This window comes from Triticum dicoccoides, chromosome 6B (assembly GCF_002162155.2).
Source record: "Triticum dicoccoides isolate Atlit2015 ecotype Zavitan chromosome 6B, WEW_v2.0, whole genome shotgun sequence".
In the NCBI taxonomy this organism is placed as follows: domain Eukaryota; kingdom Viridiplantae; phylum Streptophyta; class Magnoliopsida; order Poales; family Poaceae; genus Triticum; species Triticum dicoccoides.
The window spans coordinates 17,400,151-17,412,700 of NC_041391.1; the positions used below are offsets into that span (position 1 = coordinate 17,400,151).

The 12,550-nt window shown below is 44.8% G+C and overlaps 1 pseudogene; it reads right to left on the bottom strand.

The window, feature by feature from the left end:
- Positions 1-3,819: 3,819 nt before the first annotated feature.
- The window catches only part of LOC119320564, an 11,343-nt pseudogene continuing 2,612 nt past the window's right edge, over positions 3,820-12,550 (bottom strand).

A 12,550-nucleotide genomic window follows, 5' to 3' on the forward strand; every position in this document is an offset into this window, starting at 1 on the left:
ATGCATACATATATTGCAATTTTGGACCAGCAACTCCTTGTTTAAACTTTTCGGAACAACTCTCCTCTCGGCGAAACTCACGTAACTTGGCGACCGAAGAAAAAAACCCAGATAGTGCAGATCTTGTGTAAAACACTATAACGAATTGATTTTGAGAAAATAAGTACAAAGACTATTTGGATCCTTCTCCCTTTACCCCACTTTTGATTCACTAATTCATTTTTTATTTGGATTGAAAGGCTAATGGAGTGTTTGCATCTGGTGCTATCGATTTTGCAGAAATTGCTGCTCCAACAGGCAGGAAACCGATCATCTGATATTTGAGGGATAGCGGTCAACAAGCGCTTTGAGAGGAAGCATTGGTGCTGGCAAATAAAAAGGATGCTTTAGCTAAACTCTATTTACATTGTTCAATTGGTTCGATGACATACATATGTGATTAACTGATCAAGAATGAAAATATTGCTTGCTATTAGAAATTTGTATGGTGGTGCTTCTTTAGATTGTGCCTGAGGAATGTTCCAGTACCAATTATCGGTACCCTTTTTTAATGGTGATTTCTGATTTGTTTTCGCTTGCACTATCAGCTAGTCCCTCTGTTCATTAATATAAATCTTTTTAGAGATTTCAATATGGACTACATATGGATGTATATAAACGTATTTTAGAGTGTATATTCACCCATTTTGCTTTGTATGTAGTCCATATTGGAATCTCTAAAAAAGACTTATATTTAGAAACGGAGGGAGTACGGTTTATTTATATGTATGAATAGCACATATTGCATTACTTTAGAACTACAAATGTTTGATGGTTTAATGTATGTTAGTGTAGATGTGCATTAGTGTCTTTTAAACCCTAACTCCAAATCTAAAATGTTATATATAGAAAACACTCAGAAAAATATGTAGATTCCAAATATGCTATGATCTTGCATGTTGATCATTTCTAAATTACATTTAGGGTGCAACCTTAATTAATACCTTCTTTATATATATGGGGTATTTTGGAAATGCCTATTATATATGTTAACAACCCCATTTGTGTAAACAAGTGGCTTAACATTGATTTCCATATTGTCTAAAATTGAGCCCATAAATATGTTCGTAAACACCTTGAGTACAGCCAAAAATCATCCCACCTTTATTTTCTACTCATCGCCACTGATCATGTTTTTTATTGTGTGGCATTGTGAAAAATTTTCAATGGATTTGTTGATGTCGTTGACTGCGTATGAGGGATATTTTTTTCTCCTGTTGCAACGCATGGGCATGTTTGCTAGTGAGGAAATAATTGGTACAGAAAACCATCAACATCGTGGTTAAAAAAAATCTTACGGATTATAACTTTTTTTAGAAGACACTACAGACACATTCGCTTATATATATGTGTATATACTCATCTATATGAACACACACATATCCTAACCCTGTGAGCACCTCTGAGAGACTCACCCAACATATCATCTTGAGATTAACGAAGTCACCACAGGCAGATCGTAGTCAACGGAACGTCTCCTCCTACTGAACGTGCATTGCCATAAATTCTGAAATAAATTCAGAAATAATTGATTTGAAAGAAAAGTGGTTGTAGGTTACTGAAATGTTTGAAAAAAGCCTCTTAATTTCAATTTAAAAAGTATCCATGAATTTTAAAATAATTTCATGAATATTAAAAAATATTCATTTTTTCAAATATTGACGAATTTTAGTGTTTGATAATAAAATTTGATGTGGGTTTACAAGTGTCACAGAATTCTTAAAAATATCCATGAACTAAAAAAATGTCCATGGATTAAAAAATATTCCATACTTCAAAAATGCTGAATATTTTGACAAATATTAACAAAAAATTGAACCAAAATCATGAATTTTAAATATGCCAGTTTAAAAACTGTCTACCAATTTGAAAATTATTATGAAGTTTCAAATATTTAAAAGCAAACGGAAATAATCTGACAGAAAAACATAAAGAAAAATGGAAAATAGAAAACAAAGAAAAATAGCAAAAAACACATGAAAATGCAGGTCGAAGGCTTCCCAAAGCCAGGAACGGGTGTAAGCTTCATGGGTGGCCAATTTACGAAACATGGTGCTGAAGGTGTGCTATGAAATTATAGGTGCGAGAATGTTGGAAATTACCGAGTGGAGAAAAAAAAGAAAGACGTGACTTCTTCTTGCTCGCAGCGCAATAGTGTGGCCCGCCTAGTCAAGATCTGTTACTTTGTTCGTTTTATTCTTTTGTTTTTTGTTTGTTATTTCCATTTCGTTTTATATTTTATTTTATATTTTAGAAAGGTGCAACTTCATCTTGCTCGTAACGAGACCGGCCGATGTCACATCAACAGCGTAATAGTGGGCCGGCCTAGTCAAGAACTGTTACTTTGTATATTGTATTCTTTTGTTTTTTATTTCCATTTGGTTTTTTATTTTATTTTATTTTTTCAAATATTATCAGTACATATAATCCATAAAATTAATTAACTAGAAATTTTAAGATCGATAATAGCATATTAAAAAAAGTCCATGCAGTGAAATAATGTTCATGTTACTTTTAGAAAATGTTAGCATCATGAACTAAATTGTATGTGACATTTATAAAATGTTAAAGTGTTCAAGCAATATTCGTGATATTTAAAAAAATGTTTACACAATGTAAAATATGTTTGTGTAATTTATGAAAATATGTTCACGTATTTCAAAAATATGTTCGTTTTATTTATTTAAAATGGTTATTCATTGGATTAAAATGTTTGGGGTATTTAGAAAAATGTTCGATGCATGTATAATTATATATCATGTATTTGAAAAAAATGTCCAAACATGTGAATGAAGAAATATTCGTAATGTATTTCAAAATGTTCAATATGTAGAAAAAAATTGTATCAAATGTAAACAAAAAATGTACAACTTGTATTAAAAAAAATAGAGATGTATTTCAAAAGAAAAGACAGAAGAAAACCGATAAAGAAAGAAAGAAAATGGAAAATAACGTAAAAATCCAGGTGAAGGTTCCAAAACCAATCCATGCCGTTGTGTAGGAATCTTCTCGGAACTCTTACTATAAGCTAGCCGCGCACACCCAACGCCATAGGAAAGGCAGAGCCACCTCTCACAATAACAACCCCTAAAAAACCTCTCACAATAACAGAGACCTAGCTTCCTCGAAGAACTCACACTGTATTGCCGCTTGGAGCTAGAAGTTCAGTAATACTACATGCATATGCCCATGAGCAGGCAAGGAGCTAGCTCGGATGTGATTCAGCTCCGGTGCTTCCATCCTTCCAGTGGCGGAGCTATGTACAAAGCACCCTTGGACGATGGGGGCTGCCTCGAGGAACCAGCCAAGGTACCTAGTCCCATGCTCTTTAGTTTTACTTTGCCTCTGCCATTAATGAAGAACTCAACATCGTGTGATCGGTCTCTATGTTTTTTTTTTCTTTCCACATGACTTCTGGACATGCTCACCGGTCATCACTACTTTATGCACACCACGCTGCTCACTATTTATTACTTCCTCCGTCTCAAAATAAGTATCTCAAGTTTGTACAAATTTATATTAATTTCAAGACACTTATTTTGAGACGGAGGGAGTATATGCATGGTCTAAGAGCAAAGGCGAACTTGTCATCCGTGCTAAACCATAGATAGCGCTGTTCATTTTATAAATTCATGGAATCACATACAGAATCTGATCGACCTCTGGCTATGTATATGATATATGTACAGTGGACTTCTCCCTAACAACGTAAATTATATACATGACACTTGACCGCCAGAGGTACCACCAACAACCTGCGCTCACCTTTGTTTCGAAAACTCACTCATCGGACCAGGTGATGCCCTCCATGCCGACGTTCTGGTCGAGCCCCAAGGCATTCCACACCGCAGGAGAGGCGTCGACGATGTTGTTGGCACACGGGGGCTCGTAGTTGTGGTCCTCGTCACAGCCATAGACGGAGTCGCACTCGTCCACCACTTTGGCATACACAGACTTGCCATTGGCGGTGATCTTGATGCGGTGCCCGCAACGGGCCATGTTCTTGAACCAGCCGGTGGAGAGGGCGACTACCATCTCCTTGTCGCTATGGTAGGCGTTGTCACACTCTGACGGACCGCCGCCCGTCCTTGCCCTTTTCAAAGCTGTTGAGCGTCAAGACGGCCTTGGTGGTCGCTGTGACCGGCGGCGAGCAGTGGTACTGCGGGTACCTCTTGCCATCCTCGCAACAGTCCGGGTTGTTGCTCTTCTCACAGTTTCCTGACTTTCCTGGAAGGTAGCCACTTGCACGGCACACACCGAGACCCGGGCGGAGCGAGGATGCGATATGGGAGGTGGAGTGCGCCACCAGGAGGAAGATTGCCACGGTGGCTAGAGCTCTTGCAGTGGCCATCTTACCTTCTGAACACTCTTGAACTGTAAACGCCCTCTTCTTCTTCTTCTTGGTTGCTACTACAGTACTGGTTTGTTTGGCCTCTATTGCTTGTGTTGTGCGGTTAGAGAGCTGCAGGGTCTTACTTTATATAGTAGTGCTTCTGCTAGATCAGTTATGATCACCAACTTGTTGCATGTTCTTCACGGCAAATCATTGATGAGTTCAGACATGGCACTGGTCCGTAACGTATCAAATGGTTTGTGATAATACCAGGTCGGACGTATATATATCGTGTCTCACTGAGCACGATCGTTGGGAAAGACAGACAGAGACAGGATTAGACGGATGATAAAAATATTGCAGAACAGGTTCAAAGAACTGAATGAATTGATAGCAACATTCTGTATATTCTATTTCTACCGCACTTCTTACCGGTGCTTTCAACCGCGATTAACACCATCTGAGGGTCACTGAAATATAGAAAACTTCGTTAGATAAATACTCCCTCCGTCCTATAATATAATAGCGTTTTTGGTACTAGTGTGGTGTCAAAAACGCTCTTAAATTATGAAAGTGAGGGAGTAAGTATTATGTTAACTATCATGTGTTTTTATTCCACCAAAATAGTATAGCACAGCTCGATGTCTAGTTCGTGCAGGTCTCATCGTGTGTTTGTGCAAGGCTTCTTCCCTTGTCCTTATACTATAAAAAGTTATGTATGTGCATGTATTATTCATGCGTTCTTCAAAATGGTACCACGAGAAGGAAATAAAATGTACAACTTGGGGAGAACATAGATTATGCTACCACGAGAGGTGCAGTTCCTTGCTAGTGCAACACATACTTTTGCCATTTTTATTTTCACCTTATAGATACGTGGGACTTCCTCTTCCAAACATACTAGCCTGTCCAAAATCTGCACCGATATAAAATGCCACATATAATTTATTTTTCATATATTTATTGGCCGCTGAAATCAGTCGGGTCCTGGGCCGTCGGATCCAACGCTCGCCACCCGTTGGATCCGGGCAACGCATCACGCTGCAACGTGCAACCGCATCACCATTGACAGGACGGATCGCCACCCTGCATGCATCACCCTGCCCCGTTGCACTACAGCTCCGCCGCCCCGCCTAAGTGTTGCACTGCAGCTCCGCCGCCCTGCGCGCATCACCACGCTCCGTTGCACTGGAGCTCCGCCCGCCCACCCACCGGAGTGTTGCACTATAGCTCCGCCGCTCCGGCGTGCAGCACCACGCCGTTGCAGCACCAAGCTTCCCCTCGAGAGACACCGAAGATGCTGCATTGAGCCACGGCGATGCTGCAGCGAGGCACCGGTGACTCGGGAAACTCATCGCGCGATTGCTGCATCGGAGCACAAGGGAGGCACCGGCGGGCGCTCCATTGCAGCACAGTCGGCGGCGATTGTAGCGCCAGTAGTAGATACCAAGGTTGCATCACAGCACCGACAATGGTTCCGAAGCAGCACGACGGTCGTGGATGAGTTGTTGCGTCGCAGCCCGCGGTCATGGACGCGTTGCTGCATTGCAGCACCGACAGTCATCGACGAGCCCCGTACCGCATCGCCGGCAGCACAAAAATGAGAGACCGCCCTCCCGCCTGTGTGTTGCTTCACAACAGAGCATCGCCTCGCGCAAGGTTGCAGTGCCATGGCGGTGCGTGCGGAGCTTCATCACCTTCGTTTCTGGCAAGGATGCAGCTGGTGGTGCGCGCTGCCGCTCACAGCAGCGGCGCGGCGCGGCGATGACATGGGTGCTCCTGTCTCGAGCGAGGGCAAACAGAGATGGGAAAGGAAATGTGTGGAGGAGAGATGACGCGAAGAGATAAGGTCGTGGCGCTGGAGGGGGAGCGGTGGATGGGCCAGGGACATGTGCTGCGCGGTTTACGTCTATGATAGATTAGCCGGCTGATTTCAATACTTTTCCATATTTATTAGGTCAGGAGTATTAAGTTGCATGAGACATCTTTTTTTCCCCTTGGGGCCAGTTGAGGTTGAAAATTTATCAACTTCACGAATTTGTGTCGAATTTGACGGACATGTAAAGCGTGACCATCATGTGACATGACAGGCCCACTAATTACTCATGAATGAGGCCCAAGGCAAATCACCCGACCCGGATTTACATGCACGGTGATTCTGGCCGCAACCTTGAGCCTTTCCTCTGTATGTTGGCCATGGCAGCAACGCCGGCCTCCATCTCACGAGATCCTCTCTTCGCCTCATCTTCCCAGCCGCGGATAAGTAGCAAAGATTGTGCGCGCGTCGGTGTGTTAAGATGTTGTTGCCGCAAGCGACACGAGTGGCATGGGCCTGCTCTGCGTGATTGTGGCGGCGCAGCAGCAACAGTTGCATGCTTGGTGCTGCCTCATCGGCGTCCTATTCGCCAGGGAGATGGCGGCTAGTGGCGCTCAACACAAGCAATATGAAGATCGATGGTCTCAAGTCCTCAGGATAGTGCTCCCGTGGGTGCGAACTATGGAAGGTGCAGCTGCACAACGGCATAGTAGAGGTTGCTCGCGGCGCTCCTGGTGGCATGATGTGGTGGTATGAGTTTATGGGGTGTCCTTCACGAGTCCGCAAGCTATCTAGCAGTGGTGTTGGCTGTCGCGGCGGCCTCCGAGGTTCTCTACTTCACCATGGGCACATCTGTCGGTTGCAAGCTGCTGGCTGGATGGCACGTCATGCGGCTGTGGGGGCATGATGGCCACGAGCAGAAAATGGTGATGTGGCGGCGAAGGCTACGACCTAGCGCATGGCATATCTAGCGTCCGGTGGTGGTGCGTCCACCTTCGATGGGAATTTGGATCTCGGCACCGGACTTTGCTGATGGGACTGGGGTGCGCCAAGGATTTCCCATCGGCTATGCCTCTATTGACATAGAGGACACCGTGGTATCGACCTGGGGACATGATGAATGATGCTAGCCGGTTCATGCCAGTGTGGACTGGCAGCGGCTAGATTTGTACCGCGACAAGGACGCTCCCTCCCCCCTCGGATGGCTATCGTGATGATCTTATATGGGATTACATCCCACGCATCTGCTAGGGTCACTTCTGCATGGCTAGCGTGACGTGGTTTATGGAAGATCCATCATCAAGTTTGTGACTAAGCACGGCTTCATGTCCAGGGTGAAAATTTTTGTTCTATCTTTTATATATTGGGCTCATTGCCATCACACTTGCATCGTTATCTTGTTGAAGGTGTCTTCTGATGGTTGTTTGCTAGCCTTCAGTGGTTGGTCTCGGCTTGCGTGATGGAAATCCACGCCCTGGTAAGTTGGGACCGGACAGACTACAATGGCGCAAGGACGTGTATTCCTTCTCGAAGGTCATTTTGCGGAAGAAGTAGACGTCATCATAGGTGCTGCATTCATTTCTTATAAAGGTTCTTACGCCGTTGCCTATGTTTTGTATTCCCCTTGTTGATGACTTTTGTCAACTTTACTAAAAATGGCTGCATGTCTCACAATGATGTAGAGGCTGGCGATTTCAACCTCCCTTTCAAACAAAATTGGTCACATTGTTTTTCCAGGAGGGACCCCATATTCACGCCCCACCTGCTCTAGCCTCAGCCTCGCTCTTGCAAACCAGCTAGAGCACACATAGCTGCCCTCCGCCATTGTCGTGTCCTCCCGGTGTGTCGCCATTATGTAGTGTGGTCACCGACGTCCAAACGCAGGCAGTGCCACCACCGGGTCAGCCCCGCCATTAGTTTAGACTAGTCCCCTATTAAGGTTAACCCTCTATCCATATTGCCCTATGATAAATGGGACCCCTATTTAATCCATCAGTTAAAATATAGCGAAGACACTGCCATGTGTGCCCCGCTTCTAGTTTGATAGAGTCTTAGTTGACTGGGTAAACGTCGGCACATGGATCCACTTGGCATACATCATCGCTTGGTCCTTGTGTGTGCCAAAAAAAATCTGGAATGTTTTGAGTTCAAAAAAGCATTTAAACTTGAAAAATCATAAGAAATTGTATGAATTCAGAGTTATGCAAATAGTATACAAAATGTTCAAAAATATCGCATATGTGTGCATTTCATTTGCATTCATGTGAAAGCCAATACTTTAAACATGATTTGGGTAAATAACTTAAATTGGCCTTTTAATACTTATTCGAGTTGTTGTAAATGCTATAACTAGTGCATTTGAAATAATTCAAATAGCTTTTGTCATGTTGCATTACATCAATTTCAAATAACACTATGGCATGCCATGGATCTCATATCATGATCACTTTGGTATCTTGATTGTAGTGGTAAATGCCTTGTCTTACGCTTTCCTGGTGTTTGTGCTTTTTCTTGATATGACCCAAAGTTGATATGAACAATGAGAAAGATCTAAGCAATGTGAGTCGCTGAGGAAAATCGCTTGATCATATGGGTGTCGACGACATCTATGCCAATAGATGGAATGGATCCTTCCAATGCTGCCATTGTCCATACCGTAACGGCGGGAACGACCCCTCATTTCAACTGGCCAGGTGGGCCCCTTCCTTTGTTGGCTCATCCCTCCATCTTTTGCATTAGTATTGTATGTTCCCGTCAATATAAAGGATTCCGCTATAAATATTATCTTTCAAACAACGGGTGCATCTACAAACTTTCAATTTAACTCCTAGATTATTCCGTAAATCCTCCTCATGCTTAAATAAGCTTAAAAGCATGGTACCATGGAATGGGAATACTTATGGTGATAACGGGCCACCCTGATGGAGGCCCCAAGTGGGAGAGAACAGATCACGTACTGGACCATTAATTCAACTGGAGCTGATATTTAATGGGTGAGACGCATTCGACAATGAGGTACATCCACTTGGAGTCAAAACCCAGCTTAAACATAATACTTCTCAAGAAATTCCACCGGGCCACATTGGCGATCTCAAAGCACCGGGGCCAGACGGCATGCCCTCGGTGGTCTTTAAGCAACATTGGCACTTCATGGGCGATCGAGTGGTAGAGGAGGTCCTTGCGGTTTTGAATGGAGGTAATATGCCACCGGGCTGGAATGATACCACCGTCGTTCTCATCCCCAAAGTCAAGAACCCGAACAGGATCAAGGATCTTCGACCGATAAGTCTTTGCAATGTCGTCTACAAGCTGGTATCGAAAGTGATTGCTAACAGGCTCAAATTGATCCTCCCAATGCTCATATCAGAAAACCAGAGCGCATTCGTACCGGGGCGGTTGATCACTGATAACGTCCTAGTGGCCTATGAAATCTCACACTACCTGATGAACAAGAGGAAAGGGAAGGAGGGAGTGGCAGCAGTCAAAGCTGATATGAGTAAAGCCTATGATAGAGTGGAATGGGAGTTCCTCCGTGCGATGTTGCATAAACTGGGTTTCCAAGCAAGGTGGGTGGAGCTAATTATGAACTGTGTAACCACGGTCCGGTACCAGATCAAGCTGAATGGGGCATTGTCACACCAGTTTTGCCCTTCACGAGGTTTACGCCAAGGGGACCCGGTGTCCCCATATCTGTTTGTGATCTGTGCTGAGGGCCTGTCTGCACTCCTCCATGATGCTGAACGGGAGGGAAGAATCTCAAGAGTGAAAATATGCCCGACGGCACCATCGATTTCCCACCTCTTGTTTGCTGACGATTCTGTTCTTCTGATGAAGGCGAACCAGATGGAAGGTGCAACGCTTAGAGAGGTGTTGGACCTGTATGAAAACTGTTCGGGACAGTGCATAAACTTGGAAAAATCAGCGCTCATGTTCAGCCCTAATACAAGTGAGGAGGATAAGGATGCGGTCAAAACAGCCTTGCAGATTCACAGTGATTCCTGGAACGAGAAATATCTAGGGCTTCCAGTGCATGTAGGTAAGTCCAAAAGGAAGGCATTTGCTTATGTGAAGGGTGGCATTGCGGGACGGGTATATGGCTGGAAAGAGAAGCTAATTGCAATGTCAGGCAAGGACACCTTAGTTAAAGGAGTGGCCCAAGCAATACCCACCTTCGCTATGTCATGTTTCGACCTCACCAAGACGTTTTGCAAGGAAATAAGCTCTTTGATCGGGAATTATTGGTGGAGCCAACAGGACAAGGAAAATACCACACACTGGATCAGTTGGCAAAAACTAACTTTGAGCAAGGCGCATGGGGGCCTAGGCTTTCGGGACATGCACAGTTTCAATATAGCTATGCTGTCGAAGCAAGTTTGGCGACTGATTCAGAGTCCGGACACCCTATGTGCAAGAACCCTTCAGGCCCGTTACTACCCTAATGGTAACGTCCTTGATGTTGCCCCTAAGGATGGAATATCGTATGCTTGGCGTAGTTTGCTAGCCGGAAGGGACCTCATCAGGGAAGGATATATTTGGAGGATCGGGGATGGCTCTACTCTGAAGATCTGGGATGATCCATGGATCCCGAGGCCGTGGTCACGCCGGATCATCACACCGAAAGGCAGCAATATCCTACAGTGGGTAAATGACTTGATCGACCCAGCTTCTGGAACGTGGGATGAGCGGTTAGTCCGCGAAACCTTCTGGCCTGATGATGCGAGGCACATTTTGCAAATTCCCTTGCGGGAGGGAGTTCAGGACTTTGTAGCCTGGCAGTACGATAGCAAGGGGAGGCACTCGGTAAAGAGCGCGTACAAGCTTCACATCCAAACGGAACGGCAAAAAAAGGACGAAGGGGTCGGCATGAGCTCGGACACTGTGGGTAACCTGGAGAGCCACCCGGATGAACAATGGAAGAGGCTGTGGAAAATCCCGGTGCCAAAGAACATCTAGATGTTTGTGTGGAGAATGAAGCACGAATCACTGCCGCTCAGAACCAACATTGAGAAGCGAGGGATCCCGATTGAGGACACGACATGTCTATTTTGTGGTCGTGCAGCGGAAGATGGCGCCCACTTGTTCATCAAGTGCAAGTTAGTTAAGGTGGTGTGGCGAGACCTGGCTTTGGAGAAAGAGAGAATGGAGTTGGAAGGAATCACGTCCGTGCATGCAATGCTGGATTATTTGTGGGGGCTGGATGAGAAAAAACGCATGCACGTCCTTACTTTTTGGTGGCTCTGGTGGGCAAACCGCAACAAGTTGAGGGAAGGAGAACTGCCGGCGCCGGGCGAGGAGATTGGCCGGAGGACCAGAAGTAATGTCCTAGAGTACATCGAGTTTCTAGGCAAGCAACCGAAGAAAGGGCTGGAAAAATGGAGCCCCCCTGCGGGTGATATGGTGAAGATCAACATAGACGTCTCTTTCCTTCCAGGGACAAACCAAGCGGGGTGGGGCGTGGTGGCGAGAACAGCAGATGGCACAATCATCCATGCCCGCGCCGGCTGCTAGGCAAATGTCAATGATCCGTTTGCAGCTGAAGCTTTTGCTATGTCCCAGGCCGTCTCGCTTGCTGCTGATCTGGGGCTCACTCGAGTGGAATTCCAGACGGACTCGCAACTGCTACTCGAAGCACTTGACATGCAGAAGGCGGACTCGTCATCATATGCAGCAGTGATAGAGGACACTAAATTCCAGTTGAAACTGTGGTTTTCTTTTCATGTAATCTCTGTTTGTAGGCGCGCCGCCAACACTGTAGCCCACGAGCTAGCAGCAGTGGGACGCATGTATGATCCGAACCTATACGTTGAGTGGGAGGATGATGTACCAGCCCATGTGGCTGATCGTGCGATGGGTGATCTACCCACGCACCGTTAAGTTATAAAGCTTTTGCTTTGCCTTCAAAAAAAAAGACAAAACCTTCCTTTCCTTTTCTTCTTTGTAGTATGATAACGCTCTTATGCCACCAAATCATTATTCGTAATCATGCACCATGGAAAGAAAGTGCTTGCTTATGGCGAAAATTATCTCGGGCAGCATACTCTTCAAACAGATAGCAACATTTCTTGATAACTTTATAAACTACACAGCGTGAAGAAAAATGGCTGGAACTAATTACGGATTTGGGGTTATCAAATTTTGGAATAGAAACCACCATGTACGGTTACATCCGTCCAGAACCATGCCCGAGTTGATTTACTGAAACATTAAGCGTCAACACGCATGGATTATTCCTCCTGCTTTTGCATGGCACTTGATTAAGATGCTCCATTTTGTTGATTGCTTGCTTAATGCTTGACTTGAGTAAATTGTTATGGGAGTTATACTTGCAGCTTGGAGCACTCTCACTCTTCCTACGCTGCCAC